Consider the following 17,934-nt stretch of genomic DNA (forward strand, 5'->3'; position numbering starts at 1 on the left):
ACTGAAAGAGCTCATTGATCTAACAGAATTTAAAATTAGCTGTTTCTACATGACAGTCTTATTTTTTATTTCTTTGAAATTGAAAGAAAAAAGATTCTCCATTGTAAGTGGATTAGTTAAGTTGATATATAATATTCTCCTTTACATCGTCTTGCCATATGTTTATAGGACAAAGATCATATTGCTGAGTTCACAATATAAATTACAGGTATCTTCGTTATTACATGAACCACTATGTAATAACTAATTATCACTTGTTGTGGTAGTTAATTTTATGTGTCAGTCTGACTGGATCATGGGATGCCAGATATACGGTTAAACATTATTTCTGGGTATGTTGTCTGTGCACGTGTTTCCAGAAGAGGTTAGCATTTGGATCAGTGGACTGAGTAAAGGGAAATGACCTTCCCAATGTAGATGGGCTTCATCCAGTGGGTTGAGGGCCTGAATAGAACAAAAAGGTGGAGGAAAGGAGGTCTTTCTTGTTCTAGCTCTCTTTTTCTTTCTCTTATTCTCTACCTGACTACTGAGCTGGGGCACTGATCTGCTGCTGCCCTTGGCATTCCTTGTTCTCAGGCCTTCACGCTTGGACTGAAATCTACACCATTGGCTCTCTAGCTCTCAGGTTTTCTAACTACACCATTGGCCTTCCTGGGTCTCCAGCTTGGAGACTGCAGATCATGGGACTTCTCAGCCTCCATCACTGTATGAGCCAATACCTTATAGTAAGTTTCTTTATATATATTCTTTGCTTCTGTTTCTTTGGAGAACCCTGACTAATACATTTAAATCACAAAGTAGACATTGCATAGATATAAATTATCCTAACTATAAGTACTTATAAATTATCAGGTAATTGGCCAGTTGTTTTTGAGCAAATGTTCTATTGTTGGAAATTTTGTCAGTGCAAAAATTGTCTACTGTTAAAATTTTATGGGTTTATTATGTTCATATATTTTCAAATTGTTACATATTTTAAAATAACTTCTAAGTTATTATATGGTGTTTTTCTCATATGTCGGGATAAAAATATAGGTTTTAGAAAACAAAATGGAAAGCCATCAGAGAAGTAAACAAAGGAAAATATTTTGTATTATTTAGATACATTTTTGGAGAAAAGAGATGTAATGCTATAAAAAGGAGATTTCAGAGCTATCCATCTCAGTGTAATGTAGCACTAATGTGTCACTGATGAAGAAGGATGCGAATTTAGCTTCTAGCTACATGTCAACCAGAAATGGTAAATTTCAAGAAAAACTAGGATAAAATGTACATGAAGATTCATTAAACCAAATATATTTTCTGGAGATCTGGATACTTGATGTAACATGAATATTAAACAATGGAAAATTTAAAAATTACCAAATGACAGAACAGACTTTAGAAGCATTAATGGGTTCTTCCAAATTGCTAAAAATATACTAGATCCTTGTTACTTTATTACAAACCAAAGGATTTTATATATGTTTTTCTATTTTGCAAATTAGGTGGGGATGTAAAATGTTCAGCTGAAGAATGAGAAGGGGCAAAACATAGACAACATTCATGACAACATCTTGACAAAGATGAAAAGAGTGAAAATAGTGTTGTGTTCAAATTTGAAATCCGATAAACTATTGAAGCTTTCTAAACAGAGTAGAAGTAAACATAAGAATACTGGCAAGGTTTTGTTGAGCAAATTATATACAAAATTTAGTTTTTGCCAAGGCAATGACCAGTGTTCAGAGGATAATCCAAGAAGCTCTATGATATTTATATCATGGGATTTTCTTCTACTGCAGAAAAATATATCAAAATGAACATTTTAAGTTTTCTTTTAACCAACAAAAGACATAGTCATAGAACAATCATACATATTCTTGGAAAAGTACTTAAAGAAAAAAAGAGCAACCAAAATCTAGATATAACAACGTAATTTGAGGTGTAAGAGATACAATAATACCGCACATATGCTTGGAAAAGAGAATGGGTAGAAGATACTCAAAATAGTTGAAGATATTTTACACGTCTGTGCATGGTCTAAATTTGTGGTAAATAGTAAGGTATTGGGTGGGCCAAAAGTTTCGTTCGTTTTTTTCCATAAGATGGCTCTAGTAGCACTTAGTTGTCTTTAACTTCATTCAGTTTTTAGATTGTATATGAAAGCTGTCATATCAGCGTGCATTTTAAAAAAGACATCAAAATTGGTGAATTTTTGTGTAGCCATTTTAATATTGAAGATGGAAGAAAAAAGCAACATTTTCGGTGTATTATGCTTTATTATTTCAAGAAAAGTAAAAACGCAACTGAAACGCAAGAAAAGATTTGTGCAGTGTATGGAGAAGGTGCTGTGACTGATCGAAGATGTCAAAAGTGTTTGCAAAGTTTCGTGCTGGAGATTTCTCGTTGGATGATGCTCCACGGTCGGGTAGACAAGTTGAAGTTGATAGCAATCAAATCGAGACATTAATTGAGAACAATCAACGTTATACCACGCGGGAGATAGCCGACATACTCAAAATATCCAAATCACCAAATCAAGCGTTGAAAATTATTTGCCCCAGCTTGGTTATGTTAATTGCTTTGATGTTTGGGTTCCACGTAAGTTGACTGTATTTCTGCATGTGATTCTCTGCTTAAACATAATGAAAATTCCGTTTTTAAAACAAATTGTGATGGGTGATGAAAAGTGGATACTGTACGATAATGTTGAACAGAAGAAATCATGGGGCAAGGGAAATGAACCACCACCAGCCACACCAAACGCTGGTCTTCATCCAAAGAAGGTGATGCTGTGTATATGGTGGGATTTCAAGGGAGTCCTCTATTATGAGCTCCTTCTGGAAAACCAAACGATTAATGCCAATAAGTACTGCTCCCAGTTAGACCAGCTGAAAACAGCACTCGATGAAAAGCATCCAGAATTAGTCAATAGAAGACGCATAATCGAGCTTCCCTAGTGGCGCAGTGGTTGAGAGTCCACCTGCCGGTGCAGGGGACACGGGTTCCTGCCCCGGTCCGGGAAGATCCCACATGCCGCGGAGCGGCTGGGCCCGTGAGCCATGGACGCTGAGCCTGCGCGTCCGGAGCCTGTGCTCCGCAACGGGAGAGGCCACAACAGTGAGAGGCCCGCGGACCACAAAAAATAAATAAAAAAAAAAAGGAAACGCATAATCTTCCCTCAGGACAACACAAGACCGCATGTTTCTTTGATGACCAGGCAAAAACTGTTACAGTTTGGCTGGGAAGTTCTGATTCATCTGCCATATTCACCAGACCTTGCACCTTCGGATTTCCATTTATTTAGGTCTTTACAAAATTCTCTTAATGGAAAAAAATTCAATTCCCTGGAAGACTATAAAAGGCACCTGGAACAGTTCTTTGCTCAAAAAGATAAAAAGTTTTGGGAAGATGGTATTATGAAGTTGCCTGAAAAATGGCAGAAGGTAGTGGAACAAAAGGGTGACTATGTTGTTCAATAAAGCTCATGGTGAAAATGAAAAATGTGTCTTTTATTTTTATTTAAAAACCTAAGGCACTTTTTGGCCAACCCAATAAAAATCTATATTAATTCCTATACATTTAAAATGCTTTTCAGTGTGAACTAATATTGAAGTATATTAAAAGTATATTTACCTGCATAAGTTTGCCACCATTGTCAAAACAGCAATGAGAATGTCGAATTGATGCCTTTGTGCCATAGAATACTCGTTAGTGGATACTCTTCTAATGCTCTTTTAGAAATTGTTGATGTATTTATAAAGATCTAAATCCTGTAATGAAAAACAAAGATATATTTTAAAAATATACTTTAAAAATTTGCTTGGTCTGCACTAATGATATTTTAAGCAAACTTAATGTTATAGGCAAAATGATGCATAAACAAAAATCAGTGTATAACAGTCCCTGAAATCATTGAAAAGATTATGAAATTCTTTGCAGAAAACAAATTGTTGACATTTATGAAAAATATTATTGATGCCAAATAAATTACACACTACCATTACTGACACCAGTTTCTCCAATTCAAGAAAAAGGATAAAGAAGACTCATTTTGAGTACAAACCTCATAATCAGCACATCTGTGATTCAAATATAATCTGAAAATCAATTTTTCCATGTCAAATGCAGTTTCTTCCTTATGAAAGGCTTACTATGTTGAAAGAATTAGATTTTATATGTTTAAGGTAGCATATATATTTACCAATAAAATTAACTGATGAACATAGTAAGAAATGTGCTATTGATGATACCTCTATTCTTGAAGAACTAAAATGCTTAAATTTTATAAAACCTAGTACAGCTTTCATTATCATCTTGTGATATATTTGGACACAAATTTGCTGGACATCTTTTAAAATATCTTTATAGCCCTTTTTCTATATTACCTTTGCCAGCAAAGGAAGAAGTTCCTCATAAAATATATTACAAATGACTTAAGATCCACCCTGTCACATTAACCAAATTTATTTTTTGATAGAAAACAAATATTGGAGGAAGTATGCATAGAAATTGTAATAAACACTTTCATTTCCATGAAAGCAAGGAGTATAACTCTTTCACAACAAATTATTATATCCTAGTGACCTTAACTTTTAAATAACTGTAATTAAAAATTCAAATTTGTTACATTATTTTCAAATTTTGATCTACAGTATTTGTACAGAATGACTTTGTTTTTTGTCACTGTTATTATTAAAAATGAAAAAAAATACTTTCACTTCCTTCTTTGAGTTGAGGATGGTATGATTCTTTTCTAATTTGCCTAAAGACAGTCTGCTCCAAATACTCCCTTTTACATTTCAAGAGCCGTGTCTGGGGGTCTCAAATCATAGAATTTTATTTTAAGTCATAGTTAGGATTTAAGATGTGATGGAAGGAAAGTTTCCACCAGACAAAGAAGTGAAGGAGAAAGTGCTCTGCTTTTGTAAATGGGACCAGAGGAAGGGTGACTATGATGAGAATTTTGCCTAAGACCACCATGGAAATAAGGAGAAAACAGAGTTTCTTTGAAGAAGCAGGAATATCTACATGGATAGGATATTAGATTTTTTAAATTTACTGAGTATTTCCCAAACAGCAACAGCAAAACAACAACAACAAGCATCCAATAACCACTGTTTTAAAACTGAGATAGACTAAGATAGTTTTGGTGCTGAGTTGAAAGTCTGTTCACACTGCTTCCCCTCTTCCCACTATTGAGTGGGAATGAGGAATCTGTAGTAGAGAGTAGATCGGTTTCTGGTAAAAACACAAACAACATATTTCAGCCATCTAAATTGTAGAGTGTAACTTTAAACTCATGCTACATTAACATTTATTTAACGTTTATTATGCTTTAAAAATGCTCTAAGTCTTTTATATCTGTTCAGTTATTGTTCATAAAAACTTATGAAGTAAGTTTAAAGAGATTAAGCAAGTGCCCAAATCATAGAAAATTACTTGCTCCACCAAAAATGTGTGCTCTTTGCACTTTATATTACCTCTTGATAACAAAAGTTTATTTTATAATTATTTCTGGAGAAAGAAAAGCAGATGGCAGTGGGGGGTGGTGCTGAAAGAGAAGTAAGCCCAGGCAGAGGGAGGGAGGGAGGGAGGGTGGGAAGGAAGGAAAGAAGAGAGGGAGGGAGGAAGGAGGGGAGGGAGGAAAGAAGAGAGGGAGGGAGGAAGGAGGGGAGGGAGGAAGGGTAGAAGGGAGGGAGAGAGGAAGGTGAGAGGGAAGGAAGGAATTGAGCCCACTCCTTGGGTTTAGAGGTATAAATATACATGAGAAAGATGTGAAGAGATTATAACTGCTCAAATTGTTGTCCTCTCACTTAAAGCAAATATCTGGAAAGGAAGAAAAAGGAGAAAACACCTCCAAAGGATGAAGAAATTGTAAGGGAATGATTGGATTCTAAAAGTAAGTTTTTACATTTCTTTTATTCTAGGATTAGATTCTGTTCTATGAAAGAACTTGTAGAAGGAATATTAGAGAGTAAGAATTTTTAAGAATTTTAAAGACTAGGAATTCCCTGGCAGTCCAGTGGTTAGGACTCAGTGCTTTCACTGCCAGGGCCCAGGTTTGATCCCTGCTGGGTGAACTAAGATCTCACAAGAGGCATGGCATGGCCAAAAAAATTATGAAGACTAAGATAAATGCCAGAAAAGAATATTGGAAATTGTAATTTGAATTTTCACCATGGTAATATGGCTCTACAGAAAATAGCATTATCAGATGGATATATAAAGAATTGATGGTATCTAAACAGTCATGATGAATAGCTTGATATTAAACCGGAGGGAGAATTTTAATGCAGGAACAATGAGTTTGCCTCTCAACACTGGCAGTGGCCTACATTTTATAGCACTGACCTATATGGAGAGAGATGTGCCATGTTTGAATTTGCAAATTACACAAAATTGAGAGGGATGGTAAAATATTGCATGGTAAAGAAAACTAGAGGCAAATTAATGTCAATATGTTGCTGTGATAAATATAAAAAGATATAAACCATTCTGCAGTTTATTTAAAGAAAACACAAAACTTTACAAGTATAAAATGAGGGATATGAGGCTTAGACCGGTGAGCTTCAGATGACCGGTGAGCTTCAGATGACCTGAAGCTCAATATGAATTGTTATTGTCATGTGGCTGTTGGTAAATCTACTTTGAGCCTGGACTTTATTAAAAAGAGGCACATTATCTCAAAAAAGGAAGTACCATGGCTAGTTCCGTACACCATTCTTTCAAAGAGACACAGGAAAACAAGCAAAGGGTAGATTTGGAGAAAGTGACCAGTCCAGAGTCAGAGAGCATTGCAGGCCTTTAAGGAGCCAGGCTTCTTTCAAACTGCCTTCTATATTTAAAAGCCTGTGTGGTCAAAAGTCAGCACACTTACTCAGTAGGATCTCTAGTCCTGTGGAAATAGTGTTAATGAATAGAAATTGCAAAGTAACTCATTTTTACTTAATTTAAGGCAGTATATCTTACATCACAATTGCCTAAATGAGCTGCTTCAGGAGGTAGTAGGTTTCCTTTCACTGGAGGTCTTCAAATAGAAGTTTGATGACCAGTTGGGGGAATGTATTTAATATTGTTCATTGCTTTGTCACCGGTTCCCAAAACAATGTGTGCCACACATTAGCCACCAACAAATACTTATTGAATGAATGATTGAATAGAAGGAAGTTACTTATAACTAACATTTATGGAGCCCTCATGATTGGTCAGTGACAGCTAATTTTCCAAAACTTTATAGGAAGGGACAGTTATTTTTTTCATTTGGCAGATCAGAGAAGTGAAAGCTAGCAAAGGGAAAAACACTTGCTCAAGTCACCCAGAAGTGAGTGGAAGAGGCAGGATTTTGATTGTGCTGTATCAGTTTCCTGAGCCTGTTTCAAGTTTCAGAATGTGGTTGACCTAGATAATTTATAAGATTCCTTCATCAAACACTCCCTGATATATGCTGTTATTAATTAAACAAGGAGGCCAGGAGATGAGGTGGTTCTAATACCTTAGCAGCCTTTATAACAAAACCAAAACCTAAGCCTGTAAACACCTCAAGGTTGAGAAATCAAAACCTAAGTACAACCAATCACAAACAGCCAATTAAACTTTTGCAGATAAGGCAAAAGCTTAAGCTATAGCCAATCAAATAATTTCCTTGTTTTGCTTCTTCCTTTTCTTCGTAAAAGTGTCTCTCCTATTTCCTATCAATGGAGTGCTCTAACCACTTCCAGTTTGCTACTGCCTGAGTGGAATTGATTTTTGCTCAAAAAAACTCTTAACATTTTTAATATACCTTAGTTTATCTTTTAACAATGCTGGTAGGAAGGACTTGAATTTATCAACTCTTACTACATTAGAACCAATTTATTGACAAAATTTGTTACCATTAAAATAGGTGGGTAGATATTTGGTCTCTGAGAGAATTACATATATGTTATGGACATTATACTTAATTAGCAGGAAGAAGCACAGGAAAGTATCCAGGCAGATTAATACAGTGTATAGGTTTGAGTAGCTGGAGGCCAAGATGGCTCTGGAGCTCTGTTGTATCTTGGATGCCTAGAAGAAGTGTATGGTGGTAGTGGAAGGTGGAGCTAATAACAGATTGCACTACTTTGCAATCTTGCTGGGTTTAAACTGGTAGTTACGTTTTGAGGATTAATGCAGAGTGTGAGCTCTTTGAGGCAGGTTTAACACCTTACTAATATTTACATCCTTTGAGCCTTACACTGTGACTTTCAAAAGTATTGCATGAAGGATATGGTCAGGACAGGATAAATGTGTGGTGATTGCCATTGTGCTTAGGGCAGCTGGAATGGTACTGGCTTTAATTTGTAACTCTTACTAGTAATGAGCCCTTGCTTGTTATGGTAACCCTAAAATTTACTAGTAGCTTATCTTTAAGATTTACCTCAAATTTTATTCTGGAAAGTATTACATGACCTACTTGTTTAAGTACCTTGGTTTGTTTGCTGTTTTTAAAATTATTTATCATTCTGTGTATCCATTTTATAACACCACTATGACAGATTGGAATGACCTCTTTAATTATCTGCATGTTCCCACTTCCCTCGCTCCCAACTCCGAACTCCTTGATGGTGTGGTAAACATGCTACTCATCTAGGGTTACCCTCAATGTCTAGCAAAATGCTTAACAAATAATTAATGCTGCCAAAGCGAAAATTGCACCCAGATAGGCAAGGAAGACTTTATTTGAAGCTACTGCAATAGAGGAGAGAGGCCAAAACTCAGTCTGATGTCAACCCTTCTGAGCCAAAGGGTGGGAGAGTTTTTAAGAGCTGGGTGGAAAGATAAACTTTTTCCTCTCTTCATGACAGAGGGTAGTTTTACAGCTTGGCATAAGTTAGGCTTCTGCCTTCCCACAGAAACTGAGAAATAGGGTTCTATCTTGCTTGATGATTACATTTCAAAGGGATGGCTTGTAGGTCCTTGAGAAAGACATTCTTGGGTTGTAAAATTAGAAGGAGTCTTCTAAACAAATTACAACTCAAAGGGTTAGAGAAATAATTTATAATTGCAAGTTTTCTAAAGTAAATTCTCTAAGTAAAGGGAGTTCAAGGGCATAGGGTCAAGAAGAAGCTTGTCTAAAGTCTAGTTGAGCTGAGGGGAACATTAAGGCCATTTTGGTCAGTGCTCACTCAGTAAGTTGTTGAATGAATGAACAAATGAATAAAGTTCATTCCTTAGAATCCTAATATTAAATGTGTCATCTTATTGAAAAAGTAATATTAAGAGTAATTAGAGCAAATTAAAATAATATTTAAAAGACTTCTTTTATCTCCTGTTGTTCATTTGATACTTCATTGTGTAAGTTCCATACCCCCCAAAATATATTACATGTTGAATATGCATAAGGTTTTAAAAAATTTTTTAAACTCCCCCATTTTTCAACTAGAGGCATCTTTATAAATCATTTCTTGCAGTGGAGCACATAATGATATATTAAATAACTTAAAAAATTTTTTTCAGAAACTGTTGTATTTTCAACATTTTTCTTCATTCTCAAATCAAAAACATTACATCAGACTCTGAAACATTATGTACAAACTTTCTCTGTGGTAGCTACAGCTATAAAATAGAAATAATGCTGCTTTCTCTTCCTACGTTGATGGGTTGTTTATAAGGAGCAAATGAGAATGCGAAAGCACTTTAGAACTGTAAAAATAATTGTAGAAATGCAAGGATAAAATGAATAATGAACATATAAAGTCGATTATGGAGATATTTTTATTTTCTTTAATAATAATTTCTAAAGATATGATATGAAGACTCAGGCTATCTCCTAGGACATGGAAAATAATATTTGGTAACCATTACCTTAAAATTATTGGTAAGTCTGAGTTAGTGATATGTTTATTGAATTTTTCACAATCAATACAGTTAAAAATGTTTCAAATATACTGATTAGTGGTCTCTCAAAACACTGTAATTTCTGAAGCATAATTATCAGGGAGATAGTGTCAAATGCTTGTTAAGATTACAGACTTTATTACTTGGATCCTGGTAGTCTATTTTCAAATCCCAGGTCTGCTACATTTCAGGTCTATAATCTTGAAAAAGTTATATGAACTCTCTAAGCCTCTGGTTTGTCATTTGTGAAGTAGGAAAAATATCTACCTCCTTTGGTTGCTGTGAGGATCAAATGGGACGGAATATGTATGGCACTGACTGAGCACAGTGACTGACTCATAGGGAGGTCTCAAAACTTGTGAAAAACACACACACACAAACACACACACACATACACACACACTCTTATACATAATTAGACCTAAAGCACGTATATATAATCCTAACCTGTACAGATTAACTTTCGGTTATATGTCTTTGGAATTTCCAGTGGTTTTGAAACAGTTCATTTTTAAAAATTTAAATACCAGTGTTTATAAATCTTTATCACACAATCATTTGACGTATGTTTTCTGTTTCTGCAGAAATTTTGATGGTGCAGAAATTTTAGCAAGCCTCATATAATATATCATTAATTTTAAATTACTCTTGAAATAAAGATATTTACCAGACCATATTTGGAAAATGTATCAGAGGTACTGAAGTACAGAAGCAATAATACTGGTTGGAGTTTTTGAGATACAGGCTTTTCATTTACCATCTGCCTTTGAGGAAGTCACTCATTTTCTAGAATCCCAGTTTACTGATCTGTAACCACTTAGATAATTAAAACCACCTGAAAGGATTATTGTAAAGATCAAAGAGTTAATACATTTAAAAACACTTTATAAAATTTAAGAATTTGTTTAAGCCATCCCTCAGAAAAATGATGAACCCTCCTCAAAATTTGGTTTGGATGTCAAGACTGATGTTACTACGTACACACTAAGAGGGTATAAGAAGGTTTATGACTCACTTAAATGAGGTTTTCTGGGCAGAACAAGACAGACTCCCAAGATGGTTAAAAAATGGCTTGAGAACGCAGGGAAAGGAGACTAGTAAGGGGTTTTTATGGTGATTAGGCAATGGAGCCAGGGTGAGGGTCCCACGGTGCCAAATGTGGGAGTGCCTGGGATTATTTCTTATCAGCTTGTCCAGATGGGGGGCAGAAGGGGTGGGCCTTAAAAAGCTGTCAGCGACCACACATCAAAAGTAGAGACAAACTATTTGTTTAGCCAGTGCAGAATTATGAACTTTATTATTAAACTGTCAGCGCTGGTACTGTGGTGCTGTTTGCTGCTCCACAGCCACTTCCTTTCTTCCTCTTTGTTGAGAACTGATCTGCCGCAGTAGAGGCTGAAAATGAAACCTGGCCAATGGGACCTGAGAGGAAGTCTGCTGGAGGGCTATTAGGAATGATTTTACTGTCTAATAAAAAGAGTTGCATAGGAGTCAAAATATCATCAGGATATTTTGTAATTCAAATTCACAATTGAATAAATTAATAAAATTTAGATTTATTCAAGAACATTTCAGCATGAATCCAGAAAATCCAATGTGTTCCAAAAAGTCTAACCTGAGCAACTTAAGAGAAAGATAAGTAAACGAAGGCAAATATGATGTTTCTTTGTGGTATCAACTCATTTTAATAACAGTAGCTACCTCCTGGGAATCAGACGATCTCATTGTTAGTAATAAAGTACTTTGATTGATAAAAGCACAATGAATTTCCGGTCACTTAATAAATATAAGTAGACTAGATACAAATTTTCAAAGTATGGAATCTGTGTGTGAAGCATTCTTGGCTGTGATCAGTTTAGATAGATTGATTTAAAGTATGACTCCTTTCTTTGAGAATCAGTACTTTAAAAGGGGATTGTAGTAGACAGAATAAAATGGCTCCGTAAAGATGCCAAACCAAAAGTCCAGAACCTGTGACCATGTTACATTACACTACATCACTTTGCAGTCAGTGAGGGAAAGAGAGTTTTAGGTACGAAGTCCTGCATTCTTCAAACACTATCACAAATTTGGCGGTCTAATTTCATCCTCATAATCTTAACCCTGACGTCACGGACAAACATAACTGTATTTAACTGACTTTATGGGTTTTGTCCCCCTGCCAGTCTTAGTGAGGTGGTATCATGAAGATATAACTTTTGAATATCTATCTGACAGTTTTCCAACCAAAATTATTTATGTAAATAAAACAGCCTGTGTTCTCATGGAATTATTTAAATGTATTGAGGAGAAAGGTATTATTTTCTTCCTCAATTGAAGCCCAGGAAGGTAAAGAATTTGTAGATCCTTCTTTGTTTTTAAATCCTAACATCAGCTTTTATATATTTTTAAATGTTAATTATTGGAAACAGACAAGCTGTGAATAAAAAGCTTCAACTGTTTTTTTTTATTTAAAAATTTCCAAATATCTTTTCTACTTCAGAACCTCTTTTTTTAATTCCACCTTCTCCATTTTCCCTTTTTCTGTGTGACATTTGAGGGAGAAATGTTGAAAGCTAAAATGCTGTTTTGCTTCTTGGTAGTTGTAGCTTCTACTGGGAATCCTTTGACAATACAATTATGTAATGATAATAAAAATGATAATGCATCATCATATACCTTAGATGGTGTTTCTGATTTCTCCATCCAGTCATCTTGTTAAAGGGCCCTCAATCCAGAAACTATAAGAAAACATAAGTCAAGAAATCCATTTTTTTTCCCTTCTGTTTCTTAATTCTCCATTTCTTAAATTACATGGCAACATTTCTGTGTTAAATGTTTGGAAAATTGTATACTTGTTTTTGCATGAATAAATAGGAAATGAGGCTGGCTCAGTTTTTCCTGAGGAATGGTCCCTGTCTTAGAGTCCCTTTCTAAGTATATATTGATCATTTTATAGTTATACAGGCAGCCATGCATAGCTGAAACATGATCGTATTAAAGTTGTTTCTTAGATATACAGTTTTGGCTGGTAAATTGCAATTCTGAAACCATATCTGTAAGTTACAGTATCTGTCTTAGAATAGCATAAAACCTGACATTTTATTTTATCAGTTGGGTTACTTGTCCCTTGCCTTATAACCCTTATCATTAACAATGAGGTGAAGAAATAAGCAACTGATTTTCCCTACAAAACCCATAAATCTCATGTGCTTAGTTATCCCAGATATATTCTGAGAGAATTTATGCCAAAATGATAAACTTGGAAAATCCACGTTATGTCAAAAAATATTCGTAAAGGAATATTCCTTGTGAACTTTAAACTACTGTAACTGTTAATTGCCATGACTCCTATGTATGAATCAAAGTGTCAGCACTATATTGGTATCTTTACATTCAGAAGATGTTATATACTTCTAGAAGTCATATTTCCTAGTCCTCACCTAGGAAATATGAGTCAAAATATATTTTGACTCCATTGCATACCATAAGAAACCATTTTTGATGTATCTGGATAATATACACCATTGTGGGTGGTGGGATATGACTCCAGGTAGCTCATTTAATAATAATCATAGCATATCTAAATTGTGCAGTTGGCTTGAGATAAGCATGTTGATACATAACATCTATTTTAAGAGACCAGTAAAATATGGGTAAACAGAGACCTTCTGTAACTATTGAAGAACATTATTATATTCCCGGGAGTAAAAACTGACTCACAGACACAGAATATGTAATTTGGAAAAGAGTGTTACAGTTCTAATCCAATAAATCAATCCAGTTAAGTTCTACTGTAGCACTTATTCATTCACTTATTCATCTCTGTCTTATAGCAGAGTTCGTCTTTTTCTTTTTTTTTTTTTTTTTTTTGGCAGTACGCTGGCCTCTCACCGCCGTGGCCTCTCCTGCTGCGGAGCACAGGCTCCGGACGCGCAGGCTCAGCGGCCATGGCTCACGGGCCCAGCCGCTCCGCAGCATGTGCGATCTTCCCGGACCGGGGCACAAACTCGTGTCCCCTGCATCAGCAGGCAGACCCTCAACCACTGTGCCACCAGGGAAGCCCCCAGAGTTAGTCATTTTATATGTCTCTCTCTTCTACTAGACTACCACTAATTGAAGGGTATGTCATATGTATTTAAAAGCAAAGAACAGGTATTCAGTATATGATTATGGAATTAAATTGCTTAATGTAGGAGAGAAGAGATAGACTAAATTCAATTTGTGGTACTTGCCATTGATGCTTTATGTGCAAAAGACCACTGAAAGAAATTGGAGATTATTACACATAGTACCAAGCACCTCACTTATTAGTAAGTCTCTTCTCTTACAATGTCAACTACATAGAATCCAGATGCCTTGGACATATGCTCTTCTGTCAAGCATCTCTTTAGGGAAATGGGCCCACTTTATCCTTGGTCTATGTGTTTAATGTAGGGTTGATCTCACCTGCTATGTCTAGGTATGAGAATACCCTGTACAAGGTCTGTGTAATCACAACACCTCAGAGACAGGTTCAGGAGTTCATGACTCAAGCAAAGTTGGTAAGAGACCTACTCAGAGGATTTTTTTAGAACTGTTAGAAAATAACATCCCTTTATTTCCTGGAATTATTACCTTTCCAAAAATTTAAGCCTAGAGCTGCCAGGAATCATCCTCACCATCTCATAGAAAGAATTTAGCCCATAAATAAGCCAACATGGGAAAAGTAGAGTAGAGCGATAGAAAGAGATGCTCAGATGACTTGTTTAGATCATCCACTGAGTTCAGCAGCCCCTCTAGCCAGTTGCACCCAGAACTTTATATTTATGATATTTGGAAACATAAGAAACCTAACCAATACTATAAATAGGAAATGGGCTTGTACTTTCCAAGTAGCAGACCTTAAAATGTGGAATGTGGTGAATAGAGATAGATTGAATGGCAATGGAGATTTCCCTCCCAAGGCTGCAATGTTGGCATATTTTTATATACATAATCGAAGTAGTCATCAAACTACTACCTATTTTAGATAAAATGTCTTTAAAGGTCTATATTTTAGGTCCCTAAAAATTGTCAGACTGTGAATAGCTTCCTGTAAATGTGACTTGGTGAAATAGACATCACTCACAGGTGTTAGTCATCGAGCTAGAGGCAATAATTAGATAAAATCTTGGGTTAGTTCCCTTTGTAGATAGAGTGTTTTGTACTTTTAATTCAAGTTGGAATAGTAGAGTTATGTTGAAACTAGAATTTTGAAATTCTGTGGGAAGAGAAGTGTGCATTTACAAACAAAGTTTGGAATGTAGTGGACACAGTGACCACAATAACTATGTGAAGCCACGTTTCCACCATTTTCAAACCATGGGGCTTAAGGTAACCTGACTCACCCTGTGAGTTCAGGAAAAAACATGAGGCACAGTCCTGACTATCAGAGTAAGATGGAGATTAATTCAAGGATAGGAATACAACCAAACCAGGCCAACCAGTGCCCACCTCAAAACATTTGCAGCATAAGAGCACTCTTCTTTTACATTTTATTTTATTTATTTTTTATACAGCAGGTTCTTATTAGTTAACTGTTTTATACATATTAGTGTATACATGTCAATCCCAATCTCCCAGTTCATCCCACCACCACCACCACCACCTCTCCCCTATCCCCCCTTGCTGTCCATATGTTTGTTCTCTACATCTGTTGTCTCTATTTCTGCCTTGCAAACCGGTGTATCTGTACCATTTTTCTAGATTCCACATATTTGTTTTAATATGTGATATTTGTTTTTCTCTTTCCGACTTACTTCACTCTGTATGACAGTCTCTAGGTCCATCCACACATCTACAGATGACCCAATTTTGTTCCTTTTTATGGCTGAATAATATTCCATTGTATATATGTACCAGTACTTCTTTATCCATTCGTCTGTCAGTGGGCATTTAGGTTGCTTCCATGACCTGGCTATTGTAAATAGTGATGCAGTGAACATTGGGGTGCATGTGTCCTTTTGAATTATGGTTTTCTCTGGGTATATGCCCAGTAGTAGAATTGCTGGGTCATATGGTAATTCGATTTTTAGTTTTTTAAGGAACCTCCATACTGTTCTCCACAGTGGCTGTATCAATTTACATTCCCACCAACAGTGCAAGAGGGTTCCCTTTTCTCCACACCCTCCCCAGCATTTGTTGTTTCTAGATTTTCTGATGATGCCCATTCTAACTGGTGTGAGGTGATACCACATTGTAGTTTTGATTTGCATTTCTCTAATAATTAGTGATGTTGAGCAGCTTTTCATGTGCCTCTTGGCTATCTTATGTCTTCTTTGGACAGATGTCTGTATAGGTCTTCTGCGCATTTTTTGATTGGGTTGTTGTTGTTTTTTTAATATTGAGCTGCATGAGCTGTTTATATATTTTGGAGATTAACCCTTTCACCACTGATTAATTTGTAAACATTTTCTCCCATTCTGAGGGTTGTCTTTTCATCTTGTTTATAATTTGCTTTGCAAAAGCTTTTAAGTTTCATTAGGTCCCATTTCTTTATTATTGTTTTTATTTCCATTAATCTAGGAAGTGGGTCAAAAAAGATCTTGCTATGATTTATGTCAAAGAGTGTTCTTCCTGTATTTTCCTCTAAGAGTTTTATAGTGTCCGGTCTTAGATTTAGGTCCTGAATCCATTTTAAGTTTATTTTTGTGCATGGTGTTATGGAGTGTTCTAATTTCATTCTTTTACATGTAACTGTCAGGTTTTCCCAGCACCACTTACTGAAGAGACTTTCTTTTCTCTATTGTATATCCTTGCCTCCTTTGTCATAGATTAGTTGATCATAGGTGTGTGGGTTTATCTCTGAGCTTTCTATCCTGTTCCATTGATCTATATTTCTGATTTTGTTCCAGTACCATATTGTCTTGATTACTGTAGCTTTGTAGCATAGTCTGAAGTCAGGGATTCTGATTCCTCCAGCTCTGTTTTTTTCCCTCAAGATTGCTTTGGCTATTTGGGGTCTTTTGTGTCTCCATACAAATTTTAAGATTTTTTTGTTCTAGTTCTGTAAAAAATGCCATTGGTAGTTTGATAGGCATTGCATTGAATCTGTAGATTGCATTGGGTAGTGTAGTCATTTTCAAAATATTGATTCTTCCAATCCAAGAATATGGTATATCTCTCCATCTGTTTGTGTCATCTTTGATTTCTTTCAAGAGTGGCTTATAGTTTTCTGAGTACAGGTCTTTTACCTCCTCAGGTAGGTTTATTCCTAGGTATTTTATTCTTTTTGTTGCAGTGGTGAATGGGGTTGATTCCTTCATTTCTCATTCTGATCTTTTGTTGTTAGTGTATAGGAATGCAAGAGATTTCTGTGCATTAACTTTGTATCCTGGTACTTTACCAAATTTATTGATTAGCTCTAGTAGTTTTCTGGTGGCATCTTTATGATTCTCTATGTATAGTATCATATCATCTGCAAACAGTGACAGTTTTACTTCTTCTTTTCTGATTTGGATTCCTTTTATTTCTTTTTCTTCTCTGAATGCTGTGGCTAGGACTTCCAAACCTATGTTGAATAAAGGTGGTGAGAGTGGACATCCTTGTCTTGTTCCTCATCTTAGAGGAAATGCTTTCAGTTTTTCACCATTGAGAATGATGTTTGCTTGGGTTTGTCGTATATGACCTTTATTATGTTAAGGTAGGTTCCCTCTATGTCCACTTTCTGGAGAGTTTTTATCATAAGTGGGTGTTGAATTTTGTCAAAAGCTTTTTCTGCATCTATTGAGATGATCATATAGTTTTTATTCTTCAATTTGTTAATATGGTGTATCACGTTGATTGATTTGCGTATGTTGAAGAATCCTTGCATCCCTGGGATAAATCCCACTTGATCATGGTGTATGATCCTTTTAATGTGTTGTTGGATTCTGTTTGCTACTATTTTGTTGAGGATTTTTGCATCTATATTCATCAGTGATATTGGTCTGTAATTTTTTTTTTTTGTAGTATCTCTGTCTGGTTTTGGTATCAGGGTGATGGTGGCCTCATAGAATGAGGTTGGGAATCTTCCTTCCTCTGCAGTTTTTTGGAGGAGTTTGAGAAGGATGGGTGTTAGCTCTTCTCTAAATGTTTGATAGAATTTACCTGTGA

The 17,934-nt window shown here is 35.7% G+C and overlaps 1 protein-coding gene across 17 annotated transcripts in view; it reads left to right on the plus strand.

The window, feature by feature from the left end:
• Positions 1-17,934, plus strand: part of LOC307185259 (uncharacterized protein) — a 1,189,055-nt gene that overhangs the window by 669,339 nt on the left and 501,782 nt on the right. For 15 of the 17 annotated variants that reach the window (XR_013827927.1, XR_013827928.1, XR_013827929.1 and 12 more), the window contains 2 exons: positions 577-725; positions 5,802-5,881. The gene's annotated coding sequence lies outside the window, so the exon portion shown is untranslated. The remainder of the gene's footprint in view (positions 1-576; positions 726-5,801; positions 5,882-17,934) is intronic. The other 2 variants (XM_079919217.1, XM_079919218.1) reach the window with 2 other exon arrangements.

The sequence above is a fragment of the Stenella coeruleoalba genome, assembly GCF_951394435.1.
Source record: "Stenella coeruleoalba genome assembly, chromosome: 4".
Classification (NCBI taxonomy): domain Eukaryota; kingdom Metazoa; phylum Chordata; class Mammalia; order Artiodactyla; family Delphinidae; genus Stenella; species Stenella coeruleoalba.